This window comes from Bos indicus, chromosome 28, assembly GCF_029378745.1.
Source record: "Bos indicus isolate NIAB-ARS_2022 breed Sahiwal x Tharparkar chromosome 28, NIAB-ARS_B.indTharparkar_mat_pri_1.0, whole genome shotgun sequence".
NCBI lineage: Eukaryota > Metazoa > Chordata > Mammalia > Artiodactyla > Bovidae > Bos > Bos indicus.
Genome location: NC_091787.1, coordinates 44,903,857 through 44,922,998, shown reverse-complemented (window position 1 = coordinate 44,922,998; position 19,142 = coordinate 44,903,857).

Sequence of the window (19,142 nt, the reverse complement as noted above, 5' to 3'; positions counted from 1 at the left end):
GTGTGTAAGCGTCGCGGCTCTGCATACCTCATTTCTTCCTGGTCTTCATAAATTTCACTGCTGTCAGCTCAGTTTTATTCATGGGAGCTAACACAGCCAGCGGCCAGGAAGAGCGGAGTGAGCCAAAGTGTCCATTTGAATCTATTTAGCATCTAATACTGAGAAGTAAAGAAACTGAGGGAAGGGGGGAAGGAAGATGAGATGCTCTGGTGGAAACCTGCTAAACACTGAGAGTGTTTGGCAGGAGAACCTCAAATAAATCATCAGTGGTCTGCACCTCACAAGGAGATACTTTGGTCCCTGGAAACTTGGTGGGGGGGTGAGATATAGGGTAGAAAAGCAAGTCAGTTCTCAGGGAATGTGGTGAAAGCACAGGCATCCCCAGAGTCCTTACACAAACCACCATTCCATGCAGCACTCAAGTCAGCAATCCACAAATCTCTCATCTGCAGACTGGCTGCAGCACTGCAGAGTTAGCGGGGGTCATATAGGACGCCATTGCTGGATCCAGGCAGATGCTCCACAGCCCTACGGCTGGCCATGCTGCCTCCAGGACCAGCCAGCTCCACCACCATTCTCCCTCATGCAGGGCACACCACTGAATCCAGAGACACATCAGCTACGTGAGTAGGTTAGACGATTGCCGATTTTCCTGAAGCACAGGTAACCATACTTCCTTGCAATTAATATTAGTTATTAGTATAATAACACTACTGCTATATTAATAATTATACTAATAACACTACTACTATATTAATGAATTCTATATTCTCCTCTTCATATAACCAAATATAAATTACTTTATTAAATACTCATTAAAAACCCTTATTTTCTAGAACCTGTCCTTGAGGTTCTAAACTGATTGGGAAGGCTGTAGAGTAGAGTAGACCAGTAGAATTGACCCTGCATTAGAGCTGTTTAATGAGGAAGTGAACATTAACTAGTTTCCCAATAAAAAACTAGTTAAAATTAACTAGTTTTCCATATTTAGTGGCAGCCATATTTTAAAAATCCTAAAGGAAATCAATTCTGAATATTCATTGGAAGGACTGATGCTGAAGCTGAATTTCCAATACTTTGGCCACCTGATGTGAAGAGCCAACTCATCGGAAAAGATTCTGATTCTGGGAAAGATTGAAAGCAAAAGGAGAATGGGATGGCAGAGAATGAGACGTTAGAGAGCGTTACCAACTCAACGGATGTGAAATGAGCAAACGCTGAGAGACGGTGAAGGACCAGGGAGCCTGGTGGCTGCGGTCCATGGGGTCACAAAGATGCAGCAACCGAACAACAAAAACAAGTAATTTAAAAACTAAAAACAAACAAGTGAAATTAATGTTACTATACCTTATTTGGTCCAATATCTAAAATATTATCATTTCAACACGCAATCAATATAGAAGTGAAGTGAAGTGAAGTGAAGTCGCTCAGTTGTGTCCGACTCTTTGCGACCCCATGGACTGTAGCCTATCAGGCTCTTGCGTCCATGGGATTTTCCAGGCAAGAGTGCTGGAGTGGATTGCCATTTCCTTCTCCAATATAGAATTATCAGCAAATACTTTGCATTCTTTTTTCAATATTTTCTACTATATGCTATACTTACACTCATCTCAGTTTAGGTAATCTTCAAGGGTGGGTAGACTTTTACACTTTACAAAGATAATTGCACTGGGTGTAACATTTTAAATGGACAGATTTTTTTTTCCTTTACTGCACACAGACACACACACAAAATGTTATTTTATTGTATTTTGGCTTGTATAGTTTCAGACAAGAGATCTGCTATTATTTTTATTGTTGGTCTTATGGATATAATGTTTTCCTCCCACCTGGTTACTTTAGGAATTTTTCGTTATACCTGGTTGTGAAATCTGTGATTTGAGTATCATATGTCTTCATGGGTTCTTCCTTCTGATTCTCCTGCTTAGTTAGGGCTCATTGATGTTATAGGACATCTGGGTTTGTAGTTTTCACCAAATCTGTAAAATGTTCGGTTATTTATGTTTTCAAATATTTTTCTCTTCCGTTCTGGGGCTCACATGTTAGACATTTCATACTGTACCGTGCTTCACCGAATCTCTTTTATTGTCAGTCTTTGTATCCTCTGGTGCTTACTTGTAGTTTTTATGTTGCTTTGTCTCCAAATCTACTTTTCTTTTGATGTGTCAAATATGCAACCATTCCCACCTAGTGAAATTTTCATTTCAAATCTTGTATTTTTCATGCCTAGAATTTCCAGCTGGTTTTTTTGTATCTCCCATATCCCATATCATGATCACATTTTCTTTAAACACTTGAACATATTTATAATACTTGCTTTAATATTCGTGACTGCTAATTCTATCATTTCTGTTATCATTTCTCAATGATTACATATATTAATTAATTTTCCTTCTAGTGAGTTATATTTTTCTGTTTCTGTACATGTATAGTAATTTTTTATTGGATGTCAGACATTGTGAATTTTGCTTTTTAGTTCCCCAGATTTTGTATTCCTTTAATGAGTGTTGGCTTTTTCCTGTAAGGCAGTTAAACTACTTATAGAGTAGCTCAATCCCCTCAAGCCCTATTTGTTAAGCTTGTCTAGGATGGGGTTTGAGGAGCTTAGTGTACTCAAAGGATGGTTTAGTCCCATTTCTAAGAGTTGACACTTCTGAGATCTCTATTAACTGACCCATCTATTCAACGAGATTTTCCACTCTGGGTAGTGGGAAATGGGGTGATTTCCAAGCCCTGTGCAAGCTGTAAGAAACTGTTTATCTTACAAGTTCTCTATAGTTGTTCTTTTCTGGCAATTGTTTCTTGCCTGGAGTCAAGTGTGGCCACACACACATTTAGATTGGTATTCAGCCAAAGACTCAGTTCAGCTTTCTGGAGCTTTTTCACAGTTTAACTCATTCTTTTATGGTATTTTGTTCAACAAATTCTAGCTGACTGAGTCTTCTTGAACTCTGAGCTATGACTCATAAACTCAAGAGACCACTAGGCTCTATTTGAGTTCCTCCATCCTATACTGTGGTCTAGAATTTACTTCCAGGCAGGTCAGAGGGCTCATCAGACTTGCCTTCATTGTTTCTCTTTCTCAGATGTCATAGTCTGGTGCTGCCTATTGTCCAGTGTCTAAAAGCAGACGTCTCATACATTTTGCCCAGCTTTTTAAAACTGCATAATTAACAAAAGTCACTTCATGGATAAATACAGAAGATTTTCTTTTAACTCAAGCTCCTTTTAACTTATTCCAGAAATATCACCTAAATTATTGTTTTAATATGGTAATTAAATTTTTATTATAGTACTCTTGCCTGAAAAATCCCATGGATGGAGGAGCCTGGAAGGCTGCAGTCCATGGGGTTGCTGAAAGTCGGACACGACTGAGCGACTTCACTTTCACTTTTCACTTTCATGCATTGGAGAAGGAAATGGCAACCCACTCCAGTGTTCTTGCCTGGAGAACCCCAGGGACAGGGGAGCCTGGTGGGCTGCCATCTCTGGGGTCGCACAGAGTCGGACACGACTGAAGCGACTTAGCAGCAGCAGCAGCACACATATCAAAATAAGTATATATACTAAAATAAGGTCATAACTATTAAGAGAAAAGTATGAATTTGAATACCAATTGCAATCAACTTGAGGTTCACTGGGGCCATAGCTACCATACTTTGGGAAACTCTACACAAAAATTATTTAAGTTTTTAAAACAAAGTCAACATTTATACCATAGTGCATGCGTGCTAAATTGCTTCAGTTGTGCCCAACTCTTTGCAACCTTATGGACTGTAGCCTGCCAGGCTCTTCTGTCCATGGAATTCTCCAGGCAAGAATACTGGAATGGATTGTCATGCCCTCCTCCAGGGCAACCTGCTGACCCAGAAATTGAGCCAGCATCTCCTGCATCTCCTGCATTGGGGCAGGCGCTCAGCCTGCTTTATGGTCCAACTCTCACACACATACACGACTACTGGAAAAACCATAGCTTTGACTAGACGGACCTTTGTTGGCAAAGTGATATCTCTGCTTTTTAATATGCTGTCTAGGTTTGTCATAGCTTTCCTTCCAGGGAGCAAGCATCTTTTAATTTCATGGCTGCAGTTACCGTCCACAGTAATTTTGGAGTCCAAGAAAAGAAAATATGTCACTGTTTCCACTTTTCCCACATCTATTGCTATGAAGTGATGGGACTAGATGCCATGGTCTTATTTTTTGAATGTTGAGTTTTAAGCCAGCTTTTTCACTCTCCTCCTTCACTATCATCAAATGGCTCTTCAGTTCCTCTTTGCTTTCTGCCATTAGAGTGGTAATCTGCATCTGAGGTTGTTGATATTTCTTCTGACAATCTTGATTCCAGCTTGGGATTCATCCAGCCCAGCATTTTGCATAATGTACTCTGCATAAAAGTTAAATAAACAGAGTGACCATATACAGCCTTGATGCTCTCTTCCCTGGGAAAGGCATTATTCTGCTTACCACAGACACCTCTCTGAGAATTTCTTCTACTGATACTACTTGGATTTCCTATCATTCATTTTGTTGCAAAGCAATGTTTTAAAAACTAGAGTAGTATCCACCACTATCTACTTTGCAAACTGGTGGTTCTTCCCTACATTATCAATGTCCCTCTTGAAGTAACAAATTTTATAGACTGTATAATGATGAGTTTGATGATGTTAATTGCCATTTTTTATGCTTTTTGTTATGTGTCATGCAAAATGACAAGCATCATGAATGTTTATAGGTAGTATACATAGTCTAATTCAATTCTCATGGTATCCCCATGAGATAGAGAGGGTGTAATTATCATCTTAAGGATGAGGAAGCACCTTAAATATTTATTAAATCATCACTGGGCTTCCCTGGTGGCTCAGTGGTAAAGAATACACCTGCCAATGCAGGAGACACAGGTTTAATCCCTGATCTGGAAGATTCCACATTCCATGGTGCAGCTAAGCCCTCATGCCACAACTATTGAGCCTGTGCTGTAGCACGTGGGAGCCACAACCGCTGAAGCCCTCAAGCCCTAGAACCCACGCTCCACAACAAGACATGCCACAGCAGTGAGAGTCCTGCTCACCACTAGAGAGCCGCCCCCACTCGCCACAACGAGAGAAAAGTTTGCGCAGCAATGAAGACCCAGCAGAGCCAAAAATAAAAATAAATAAATAAGTGATCACTATCAGTACTATGCCAAATGAAATCTTAGAAAACAGGTCAGTTCAGTTCAGTTGCTCAGTCGTGTTCGACCCTTTGTAACCCCATGGACTGCAGCACGCCAGGCTTCCCTGTCCATAACCAACTCCCGGAGCTTACTCAAATTCGTGTCCATTGAGTCGATGATGCCATCCAACCATCTCATCCTCCGTCATCCCCTTCTCTGCCCACCTTCAATCTTTCCCAGCATCAGGGTCTTTTCCAGTGAGTCAGTTCTTCCCATCAGGTGGCAAAAGTATTGGAGCTTCAGCTTCAGCATCAGTCCTTCCAGTGAATACTCAGGACTGATTTCCTTTAGGATGGACTGGCTGGATCTCCTTGCAGTCCAAGGGACTTGCAACAGTCCTCTCCAACACCACAGTTCAAAAGCATTGGTTCTTCTTTGCTCAGCTTTCTTTATAGTCCAGCTCTCACGTTCACATCTTAGAAAACAAGTTATTTTTAAAAACAGTGAATTCTAAACATCACCATTGATTCACAATTTTGTCTTCCTAACTATAAAATATTAATGATCACAAAATAAATAGGTAATTTTCTCAAAGTTATACTGACTTGCATTCCTATCTGATAGACATTAGAGCTTTTTGCCTGTTTCTTTTTTGGGGCTTTAGCTTATTCTTTCTGATGCCCTACTTCTCAGATCTTCCTCTTTACTTGAGATTTCTTATTTTGAGTTCACCTCTCAAACTGTCTCTTTTGCTCCAATAACCTCACCCAAATATCCTTTAGTTGTATGTATTATGAATATAATATTACCTCTTTTTCCTTCTAACAGGTAACAATCATTAGCTTTTTGTTGCTTGAAAATCACTTGAACCCTCTACTTTGATAATACTTGACTTCCCTTCAAATCTCATACAATAAAATGTCCCAGATCTGCCTGTCATTTCATTTTACATCTTAGTGAGAGCTATTTTTTTGCCTTGAAGCTCAAGAAGGAGAGAAAAACAATCTTTTTAGTTTAATTTAAATAATCTTTTCCCACTTGGGACAGCATTATTCAAAGTAGAGATGTTCTGTAGAAGTGAATTTTGCTATTACGATGTGAGAGTATGCAACATATATCAAAGATGCCCCCAAATCCACAGGCAATTAGAAAATTCTGGAGCCACTGGAGCGAAAACTTGACATCAACCACAGGCCCAGTTGGTCAAGTAAAGAGTGTCAGGAGGTGCAGCCCAGAGCCCATTTACTCATTTTTCTTTTCCCTGAAGCTTTTACCAAACACCTCATTTATTACAAACTGAACTCTTCAGGCCAGAAATCACAGAACAGTCACCATGTCCTCCTTCAAGGGGGTTATGACCCAACAGCTGCCAAACTCAGTTCGTAAGAAAGCCCTGAGGCAGTGGGGGGCGGGAAGGGACAAGTACAAGCAGTTCTGGGGAGTCCTGAGCTGTTAGCATTTGTGTGATTCCTGAGGAACTGGACGTGGAACAACAGACTGGCTCCAAATGGGAAAAGGAGTACGTCAAGGCTGTATACTGTCACCCTGCTTATTTAACTTCTATGCTAAGTACATCATGAGAAACGCTGGGCTGGAAGAAGCACAAGCTGGAATCAAGATTGCCAGGAGAAATATCAATAACCTCAGATATGCAGATGCCACTACCCTTATGGCAGAAAGTGAAGAGGAACTCGTTCGAAGAAAAGTTATGACCTACCTAGATAGTATATTCAAAAGCAGAGACATTACTTTGCCAACAAAGGTCCATCTAGTCAAGGCTATGGTTTTTCCAGTGGTCATGTATGGATGTGAGAGTTGGACTGTGAAGAAAGCTGAGCACCAAAGAATTGATGCTTTTGAACTGTGGTGTTGGATAAGACTCTTGAGAGTCCCTTGGACTGCAAGGAGATCCAACCAGTCCATCCTAAAGGAGATCAGTCCTGGGTGTTCATTGGAAGGACTGATGCTAAAGCTGAAACTCCAATACTTTGGCCACCTCATGCGAAGAGCTGACTCATTGGAAAAGATGCTGATGCTAGGAGGTGTTGGGGGCAGGAGAAGGGGACGACAGAGGATGAGATGGCTGGATGGCATCACCAACTCAATGGACATGCTGCTGCTGCTGCTGCTGCTAAGTCACTTCAGTCATGTCCGACTCTGTGCGACCCCATAGATGACAGCCCACCAGGCTCCCCCGTCCCTGGGATTCTCCAGGCAAGAACACTGGAGTGGGTTGCCATTTCCTTCTCCAATGCATGAAAGTGAAAAGTGGAAGTAAAGTCGCTCAGTCATGTCCGACTCTTAGCGACCCCATGGACTGCAGCCCACCAGGCTCCTCCATCCATGGGACTTTCCAGGCAAGAGTACTGGAGTGGGGTGCCATTGCCTTGTCCGACCAAAGATCTAGCTTTGGTAAATTAGGCAGAGCTGTATTTGACAGCAGACAGGTAAACTGTGATATCAAGGAGCACCATTTTAATCTAGGGCCCAGCTAGGTTCTAAAATAATGGGGCCCAGGACTATGGAGAAATGGCCACCAAGTTCAACACCGTGCACGTGGCACTGGTTTCTGTGTAGACTGTTTCAAACTCAGTTCTTTATGACATGGACCAGATTAGTCAAGTGCCCAAGGCACAGTTAATCTTTAAGCTAGGCCTCAGAAGTTCAGGTATTGCCTGAAGATTCTTCATGAGTTTGTGTAAATTCCGGGAGTTGGTGATGGACAGGGAGGCCTGGAGTGCTGCGATTCATGGGGTCACAAAGAGTCAGACATGGCTGAGCAACTGAACTGAACTGACTGAATGTACTATAAATGCAGAAGAACAATTCAGGCTTAACTTTTATAATAATTCTTTAAACTAGATGAGATATGGTTTGAGTCACCCTAGGAATGGCCAGTGCCCCCCAGACTTGGTGCCTTAATTACTGTGATCTTGCCTCTTAGCCTGAACACCTGAGGACCTCCACATTGCATTGGGCAGGAGAATCATTTTCACCTAATTATTTTTGAGCCATATCTACAGATGGTTTAAATTGTGGTAACTTTGGGACAATGATAATGTTTAAGATCAGAGGAGACTTGCTGTTTGTGTACAAGAGGGAAGATTAGCTTATCCTTGTATAAGGGCAAAATTTTTCAACAGAGTATGTGAAAAGTATGGTTTTCTTCCATTAAAAGGAAAAAGAAGATCTGTCCTAGGCAACATCTCACAGAAAGTCTGCTGAGATAGGAGGAAGGATATACAAAACCAGGGAGGTTGAGACTCTACTGGCCACTCTGTAAGAGGCAGAGAAAGTTGCCAACTATAGGAGAAGAGTTGGGCCCGATGAAGTCATAAGCGTGCTTACAGCGGCTTAGTGGAAAGCCTGGGAGACGGAGACAGTCCCGGAGCACCAGGCTGATGAAGGCAGAGGTCTTGCTGTCGCCAGAGAGGAAAGCTCTCTGGCCCACTTCAGCCTATGTTGGGCAGAATCCTCTTGAAGTTGTTTGCCCAGATCTTTATGGTATTTTCTTCCAGTAGCCAAATATAAAATTCTAGTCTTCGTTTTTAATGCTTGGAAGATGGCTATTCTGAGCTTCCCATCACTTATACATTACTAGTCTTGATGGTGTTCTACAGGCCAGTGAGGTTCTGTTTTTGTTTATTCTCTTTTTTTTCCCCCTACTCCACAGATTTTATTATCTCTATAGACCTGTCTTCTAGGTTATTAATTTTTTGTTTTCAGTTCAAATCTGTCTTTAAGACCCTTTACTTGTTTTTTTCTATTATTAATATTGTTCAACTCCAGAATTTCTATCTAGTTCTTTTAAAATAATTTCTATATTTTTGCTGGTATCCTGACTTTACTGATACCTTGGTATTTGGTTAGATGTTATTGTCACGCTTTTCTTTAGTTCTTTAGATATGGTTTCCTTTAATTCTTTGGCAATATTTATAATAGCTGATTTTAAATATTTTTCAACTAAGTCTTTGAGGGACATTTTCTATTGCCTGCCTGTTTTACCTTGGGCTCTGTTCTTGGCCAGTTTATTCCAACTTTAGCAAGAATCTTGCTTAATCAGTTTACTGAAAATCACCCTTGATACCATATCACCCTGGCCTGCCTAAAGTCCTAAGTCAGTTTAGCCAAGAATTACCTACCTCTTAGTAATTCTGTTGTAGCCATGTGTTCTAGGAAACAAACTCGCTCAGAAGGACCATGCAGATAGTGGGGTGCAGTTTACTACACCAGCGGGCCCGAGGCAGAGTCTCCTCTTAACCAAGGACCCCGGCCAAGTTTTGTGAAAACATTATATACCCTAAGTGTACATGCCCAAACCCACCTCCCCAAATTCCCTGAAACTAGTCTGAACAAAGGAAAAGAAAGATACAATCAAAGTTAACCCGTGATTCATATGCCTGTGGTCATACCCCAATAAGCATAATAGAATGTATGATTCTATTCAGTTACACACATAATTAGGGGTTTCTTTTAGGCAAAGGAAAGTCTAGGTACAAGCCTTGGGGCTCTTCCTTCCGGGGGCCTGGTTTTCCAGTTGGTACGTCGTTCCCATACATACTCGGCACATAGCTCAAAGTCCACAGTCTGGCCCAACATGGCGTCGTGCTTTCAAGATGGAGCCTGTTCTGTCCGTTTCCTCCTTCGACTCCATCCATGGACACTGCCTCCACCTTGATCCTTAGCTATAAATCCCCACTTTTCCGTACTGTATTCACAGTTGAGTCTGATCTCTTTCCCCTAACACAAAACTCTACCATTGTAACACCCCTTAAATAAAGTCTTTCTTGCTATCTTTAGCAAGTGTCATGATAATCTTTCTTTAACAGGAACAGTCTAAAGAGTTGCATACATCAGGCAATCGCTGTACATGACTGCTTTCTAGCTGTCTCTGTGAGGAAAATGTGTTCTTTCTCCTGGTCACCTCTTGTTCTGCCATTGCCTCATAAAATATGAACACGAAACATAAATATCCCAAACCATGAGGTGGTGATTCAGCAAAATATGGAATATAGTTGAACTGCTCTTTGCTGTATCTGCCTTGACTCCAACAATCGCTCCCATGCGGAGAACACATATGCCTGGCACCACAAGTCACTTTCCCTCCAATGTCCTTCAGGGACTACCGAGAGCAATGAAAATGTACAGGGCAAAAGACACTTTCAAAAGAGATGAACTTCAAATTAGACATCAGTGTGCCTCTAAGTAGTACGAAATGAAATTATCCAGAAAGCAATTTGCAACTTTAGTGAGCTCCAGAATACATAATAAATTCTATGCATTGGCAAACTTCAGTGCAAGGTTTTTGGAAAGAGAATATTTAGGAACAGCAGAACTGCTGGGCTGCTTGGCTTGGCGTTCTTCAAGTGCTTTAAAGGTGACCCAAGCACTCTCCATTCCTGCAGACAATTTAACACACAAGTCAACGCTACGTGTGAAAAGCCTTCCCTCTCCTCCTCCAGCCAAACTCCTGTGAAGGAATATGGAAATAGCGCAGAGTATCTCCTCAGGGGCAAAAGGAAAACATTTGTAAATGTTTTTCCACCACCCAAGTTAGATGAGATTCTCACTGGGGCTGCTTGTAGGGCGAAAAAAAAGGAGGGAACAATTATTCTGTCCAAGGCTAATAAAGGAACACATCAAAATGGGTGCCTTCTCTCCATTTCACTCCTGGAAACATTAAAGCTACAAAAAAGGCTGCCAGATACTTATTCCACTAGTGAAATATAGATGAGATTGTGTTGTCCTAAAGCACTCCACCAGCCTCCTTTCTTAATACACAGACTATCCAAGCAAGAATACTGGAGTGGGTTGCCATGCCCTCCTCCAGGGGCGTGGCACACACATACCTACTCATGGGTGTGCACACACACATATACACAGACAGGTCTGACATGACAGATGTATTGGTTACTTTTCCCCAAAACTATGATATGATATGGAGGTTGGGCAGATGTCTGGCTATTTCTTATTGAATATTGAGGTATAGAGGAAAAACTGTGGCATGTCTTTGAACAAAAATTTTTTAATCTTTATTTGTTAAACATTTAGTATGTACAGTATGTAACTGGCAGTGTGAAATTACAAAGGCACAGTATTTTCCTTCTAGGAGCCTGTTACTTTAGTTGGGATAGAGGGACATGGAAGGGAAATGTGTTAAACATCCAACTAATTGGAACAAAAAAGCCAGCAACCTCAAGGCCATAAGAAAACTGTGAAACATGAAGAGGTTTGTCAGATGCCCTATTCCTCCTCTGGCCATTGTCAGTTTGGAACCGAGTGCTGGCATTCTCCTACTGACCACCTTCCTTGACCACCAGACAGACTCTCCTTCTTCCAAGGGTGGCTTTCCCAGTAAAGCAAGACTTTTCACCCTCCTGCTTTATCTCTGGATAAAATAGGACCAAAACTTTGAGTTGTCTATCTGTACTCAGAGGAAGCTATGTACCTGGCCAGAAAAGTGAGAATTTTCTGTTTATCAGTCTTATTGCATGAAGATCAAATAGTTTAGGGAGCATTGCCCTAAATTATTTGGGGCTTCCCCTGTGGTTCAGGAGTATAGAATCTGCCTGCAATGCAGGAGTTGCAGGAGACACAGGTTTTATCCCTGGGTCGGGAAGATCCTCTGGAGGAAGGCATGGCAACCCACTCCAGTATTCTTGCTTGGAGAATCCCATGGACAGAAGAGCCTGACAGGCTACAGTCCAGAGGGTCACAAAGAGTCAGACACAACTGAAGTGACCTAGCATACATGCATGCCCTAGACAATTAAGTTAGTCCTAGCTCAACAGTTCTAAAATGGTGAGCAAGAACTGGAGTTCAGCAAAGGACTAGAATTTCTCTGAGACTTTATTTTGGTCCTTGTATAAGAAATTTCCTCTGCCTGCTCTGGAAAAAGTCAAATTCAAATAATATTTTAAATAGTAATGGAATAAGCAATTAATTCTATGCTAGAATCAGTTCAGTTCGGTTGCTCAGAGGTGTCCAACTCTTTGCAGCTCCATGGACTGCAGCACATCAGGCTTCCCTGTCTATCCCCAACTCCTGGAGCTTGCTCAAGCTCATGTCCATCAAGTCGGTGATGCCATCCAAACACCTCATCTTCTGCCATCCCCTTCCTTCCTGCTGTCAATCTTTCCCAGCATCAGGGTCTTTTCTAAGGAGTCAGTTCTTCACATCAGGTGGCCAAAGTATTGGAGTTTCAGCTTCAGCATCAGTCCTTCCAGGGAATATTCAGGACTTTAGGATGGACTGGTTGGATTTCCTTGCAGTCCAAGGGACTCTCAAGAGTCTTCTCCAACACCACAGTTCAAAAGCATCAATTCTTCATATGAAATTATAAAATAAATAGCCCTTAAACATCATATTTTCCATAAAAGATGAAGCATTTAAAAAGTAAAACATAAAGTAGCATATAGAATGTGGTACCAAGAAAACACACAAAGCCAATATATTTTACAGGGTGTTAAGATTACAGGAGATCTTTATATTCTTTTTCATTATAGTCTACTTTTTCCAAAGTATGTATATATTAAATTTGTGATCAGAAGCCAAAAGCACTTAACAAAAAGAAAAGAGAGAAACATGGTTTGGGATGAGCTATCTACTACTTACAAAAGAGTTAGCTAAAGCATAAGTATGTTCACAAATTTACAGTGAAATACATGTAATAACACAAACAAAGATATCACACATCTAGAATAAACCGTTTACTTTCCTTAAAATATTAGCAAAACACTTAGCTAAGGAGACCCCAAGTAGCATCTGAATTTGAATATTTTCCCAAGTCCACCTCCTATGGTATATCCTTTCTCTTATCAGAAAGCTGATTGTGATCCACCCTGGTGCATGAGGAATCATAAAGAATCTGGTCACTTCTTTGAATCAGAGCTGTAGAACCAATTAAGAAAAATTTAGATTGCCATTGTGCAAACCTACAATTTTCAAAATAAATACATTCCTCAACCACAAATATATATAGGAAGAAAAGAATCTGTTAACAGACAAAAGAAGAATTTTCTCAGGGACAAAAGTGTATTACTTGTGAATACAGTTTGGTGGATGCATTTGATTATGAAAATGAGTCACTGGTCATGTATTCATTTATTTTTTGTGCTGGAGATTGAGCAAGTTCCTGGTTATAAATTGGAAAACAAAAATGATGCAAGCCCTGTTTTAATGAAGAGTCTACTTTGAGAGATAAACATGAAGAAACAAACTATAATTGCCTACTGTGGGGAATTGCGTGAAACCCTCGATGGCTTCATTTGAATATGGTTCCAGGCAGAGAGATTAGACTGATTATTGTTCTCTGTAATGAACATAACTCTTTGGAGTCAAAGACAAGCAAACTGTGGACACAGAGATGGAGGTTTTAGGGGGTCACACATGGTGCTTAAGTTCACCAGCATGGTGGGAGGCAGGGCCCAGGGGAGAAGACCACCACTGAAAGTTTCTCAGGGATGGACATGTCTGTAGGACATTTAAGAATAGGGAAGTCTACCTTCAGGTCTGAGTTGTTCAGTGTACTTTTCTCAGATATCATCCTCTACACATAGCATTCAGGTGGCACCACCTTGAAGAATAAAGGGATGGTAGTGACATCCAAATAAGCATCATCACGCGAAAAGAGAACAGACGCTGGAAATCAGGGCCATGTGTGAGACAGAAAGTCAGGCAACCCCAAATGCGCGGCCTAGAGAATTGGAAGACATCATTGTGTGCGGCCAGGGTGGAGGCTGACTGTGACAAGAGTCAGGAGGAGACACAAATGGCCTGAGGCACCCATGAGGTCTCCAAACACACTTAAAACCAGAGACCGCTTCCCCTGCTCTCAGCCAGGGCCCTCCTCCGTGCCTCCCTGGCATTGCCTTAGACTGCTCCCCACTCTTGATATCTGCAAAGCCTGCACCTCAGTTCTTTCCGTTATGTCATGGTAATAAGTGGGCTTCTGTGCTCACTTTCCAAACCATTTTGTGGCAGCAGTTGGAGTTAGGCTGATCTTTCTGTGTTTCACTTGCTTTGCTTCTTAGAAGAGGTTTCTTGGTTTCATTATCTTTTTTACGTGTCTACTTGTTTCTAAAATACTGTGAGATGTAAGAGAATTTGCATCTGTATATTAATTTTTCCCTTTATGCATCCTTTATTAACTCAGTATAACATTTTCATGCCTTTAGCTTCTGGCTAAAGGTAATACATTTTGTATCTCAATGTTTTTCAGGTGATACAGCCCTGTGCTTCTCACTGACTCTGAATTGCTTCCCTCCTTGTTCCTTTGACTTTCTTCTATTCATATGTGCTCAACATGAGATGGAGAAGAAGGGGGCTCTTAGACCACTTTCCGAATTTCCAAATATCTTACAGATTTCTCTTTCTAGTTTACTCTGTTATTCCATATGTGCAGTATTTGAATTCACTGACTTTCAACTTCCTTATCTTACCAACCAACCTAATAGTCTACCCTCTTTCAAGACAATGACTCCCCTATTACATAATACTCTGAATGTTCTCAATTCCTCTCAACATTGTCTATTTAACATTCTTCCCCAGTTACCTGCTATGATTTCTCAACTTTTACTACATTTTATTAACTTTTTCATAGACTTTTCTAATTTAAAATTTTTATTTACAATATCTTTGGGTCCATAACCATTTTCCAAACAAGATGGAGTAAGAGGAGCTAGATTTCGCCTTCACATTATAACAAAATTTTTGAAAAAAGACAAATTATATAAACTAACAATGTTTAGACACTGGGCAGGAGGCATCCTAGGGCAAAAGCTCTAAGTGTGTAATTGCTCCAGGTTGCCAAATGTCTTAAAGACGCTAGATGTTTAGAGCTACCCTGGAGGAGGGAAAAACAAGGAAGAGCATGGCAGTCTCCGTGAGCTTAGGAGACAGAGCTGGGAGCTCCAGCTGACCAAGACAGCTAGAGTTTTCTGGGAAGAGTGCTGTACAGAGATCAGAGATCAGCAGAGCCCCAGAGATCAGCAGATAGACACTTAAGTCTTTAGCTAAGGCTGATCAGCTCACCTGGGTTAAAATGATCAGAGACCAGCATTGAAACCATGTTTCCCTTGGTCAAAGTAAAAAAACTCACATAATACATGGGGGATTAAGTAGAATATTCAGAAGCAAAGGGACAAAATTAGCTCCAAAGACCAACCTAACAAAATTTAAAGCAAATTCTAAACAATCAAATGGCTCAGTGATAAAGAATCTGCCTGCCAGTGCAGGAGACAGAGGAGACACAGGTTTGATCCCTGGGTTGGAAAGATCCCCTGGAGAAGGAAATGGCAACCCACTTCAGTACTTCTGTCTGGGAAATCCCATGGACAGAGAACACTGGTGGGCTACAGTTCATGGGGTTTCAAAAAAATCAGACATATTCATTTCAGTTCAGTTGCTCAGTGGTGTCAGACTCTTTGCGACCCCATGAATCGCTGCACGCCAGGCCTCCCTGTCTATCACCAACTCCCAGAGTTCACTCAGACTCACGTCCATCGAGTCAGTGATGTCATCCAGCCATCCCATCTTCTGTCGTCCCCTTCTCTTCTTGCCCCCAATCCCTCCCAGCATCAGAGACTTTTCCAATGAGTCAACTCTTCGCACGAGGTGGCTAAAGTACTGGAGTTTCAGCTTTAGCATCATTTCTTCCAAAGACATCCCAGGACTGATCTCCTTCAGAATGGACTGGTTGGATCTCCTTGCAGTCCAAGGGACTCTCAAGAGTCTTCTCCAACACCACAGTTCAAAAGCATCAATACTTCGGTGCTCAGCCTTCTTCACAGTCCAATTCTCATATCCATACATGACTACTGGAAAAACCATAGCCTTGACTAGACAGACCTTTGTTGACAAAGTAATGTCTCTGCTTTTTAATATGCTGTATAGGTTGGTCATAACTTTCCTTTCAAGGAGTAAGCATCTTTTAATTGCATGGCTGCAATCACCATCTACAGTGATTTTGGAGCCCAGAAAAATAAAGTCAGCCACTGTTTCCACTGTTTCCCCATCTAGTTGCCATGAAGTGAGTGAATGCAGGGGACCAGATGCCATGACATGAGTGAATAACTAAACAAAACCATTTCCACATAACTGAACTGCATTTCAGAACAAAGCTCAAGAATAATTTTAATGGACTTCTTATTTTTAAAGAATTATAGATGCACATGCAGTTGTAAAATATAAGATAGAGCCTGTGTACCCTTTATGCAGTTTCTCCCGATGGTGACATGAGGCAAAACTATAGCACAAAATGACAACCAGAATATTGACCTTGATGAAATCTACTAATCTTATTCAGAATCCCCAGTTTTACCTGTATTCATTTCTCTGTTTGTGTGTGCATGAATTGAGTTCTGTGAAATTTTATCATAAGAGTAGGTTCGTGTACCCACAACAGCTTACACATAAAGTAATTGCAGCTCCACAAGGACTGCCTTGTGTCTTTTTTGTAAGCATGTCGGTCTCCCTTCTGCACTCCTCCTTCCTGTCCCTAACTTCTGGCAACCACCAATTGATTCTCCATTTCTATAATTTTGCCATTTCAAAATGTTATAGGAATAGAATCATATAGTATGTAACCATCAGAATTGGTTTTTCTATTCAACATAATTTTCTGGAGATTCAACCAAGTTGTAGCAGATATCCACAGATTGTGTACATGCATCTGTGTGTGTGTATGTGTGCATGTTTGGGTTTTTTTCTTTAACTGACAAGCCATGCTGAGTGGTGTCAGATCACTGCTTTTCCCCAAGTTCACAGAGCTGCTGCTCTGTGTGTATTTTCTCTGTGTGTGTATTTGCTAATTTTTATTAATTCAAGTTTTTCATTAGATAAATTTGACTTCCTTTTTTGAAATTCAAGTTTGTCCCTTACTTTGTGGGGTGACTTTTTTAAAGTTAGTGGATTACTACTCAGCCACAAAAAGAAACAAAATAGTGTAATTTGCAGGGATGTGGATAGACCTAGAGACTGTCAGAGAGAGTGAAGTCAACCAGGAAAAGTAAAAACAAATATCATATAGTACCACTTAGATGTGAAATCTAGAAATATGATGCTGCTGCTGCTGCTGCTAAGTCGCTTCAGTCATGTCTGACTCTGTGAGACCCCATAGATGGCAGCCCACCAGGCTCCCCCGTCCCTGGGATTCTCCAGGCAAGAACACTGGAGTGGGTTGCCATTTCCTTCTCCAGTGCATGAAAGTGAAAAGGGAAAGTGAAGTCACTCGGTTGTGTTCGACTCTTCGCGACCCCGTGGACTACAGCCTACCAGCCTTCTCTGTCCATGGGATTTTCCAGGCAAGAGTACTGGAGTGGGGTGCCATCACCTTCTCCAAGAAATATGATGCAGATGATCTTATTTGCAAAGCAGAAATAGAGACCCAGATGTAGAGGATAGACATATGCGTAACAGGAGGAAAAGGGAGAGGGGATGAATTGAAAGAATAGGATTGATGTATATACACTACCACGCACTACTATGCATAAAATAGATAATGAATAAGAACCCACTATGCAGCCCAGGGAACTCTAGCCGGGCTCTGTGGTAAGCTAAATGGGGAGAAAATAAAAAACCGAGGGGATATACTGGCATGTGTAAGGATAGCTGATTCACTCTGCTGCACAGCAGAAACCAACACAACATTGTAAAGCAGCTACACTTCAAAAAATTCATTAAAAACACATTTATATGTCAAGCGATAAAAAAAGTGTCATTTGATAGACATAATTGTTTAAGATAAAGTTGACATATATGTATTCAATGCACATTTCTTTTCTCCTCTTAAACAGTTCATTATAATTTTTTTAAAGTAGTTATTTTGTGAAGATATGTGATCCAGAAAGGAAAGGTATCGTGGGAAGGCTTATTTGAAGCTATTTAGAGCAGAAACAGATGGTCTTACTCTCTCTTTCTCCAACTGAGTCATACGTTCAAACTTCTTCTTTGAAAGGTTAGGGAATACTAATTTTTTAAAATACTAAGTGAAGAATCAGGTTCTTATTTTTTCAAATATTTTGGACAAATCACATATGTTTAAAATTTGTTCTTGTGTTTATCTGTTTTGCAAGAGAAGGCATCATCTTACACAGTGTTTATAATCAAAAGCAAATCATTTGTAATCTAAAACTAATCATTTGTTTTTTTTTGTTTTTTTTTTAAAGGAAGTTTGCAAAAACAATGCTTTTGGTCTTTTGCAATTCTCATTGTGCTTTCTCGTTATTGAGTAGTAGTTGGTGTCATGGCTGCACCAATGTTTTTCAGCGCTCACCCACAGAAAGGCATCTGGGTTGTTTCCAGTTTTGAGCTACTGTGAGTGAAGCTGCTATGAACATCCTTATAGACTATTTTCATGAGAAGGTAAATTTTTAGTTCCTGGGAGAAAATCCCAAGAGACAACTGCTGTTGAGTCATAGAGTGATTGCATTTCATTTTCCAAGAAACTGTTTTCCAAAACCATTTCACACCCCTCCCAGCAATGTTAGAATGATGCAGATCGCTGGCTTTTGGTGGGTTATCACTTTTATTTTAGACATTCTATAGGTGATATCTCACTGGGGTTTTAATTGGCATCTCCCTTATGGCCAAATATGTTGAACCTCTTTTCATGTGCTTGTTTTCTGTATATAAAAGATTATTCAGTGAAATCCATTTTTCTGATTGGATTCATTGATTTTTTTAACTGTTTCATTTGAAAGTTCCTTATATATTCTAGATAATAATATTCCATTAAGTATGTAGTTATCAAGTATTTTCTCCCATTTTACAGCTTGCCTTTTCATCTTAATATGGCAAAAGTTTTCAATTTTGATCAAGGGCTATTTTCAATTTTTTCTCTCATGGATTGTGCCTCTGATGTCAAGTCTAGTAACTCCCTACCCCCAAATCCCAAAGATTTTCTCGTATATTTAACACTAATAACTTCACAGTTTTGTGTTTAACATTTAAGTGTATGATCTGTTCTAAGCTAATCTTTGTAAAAAATGTG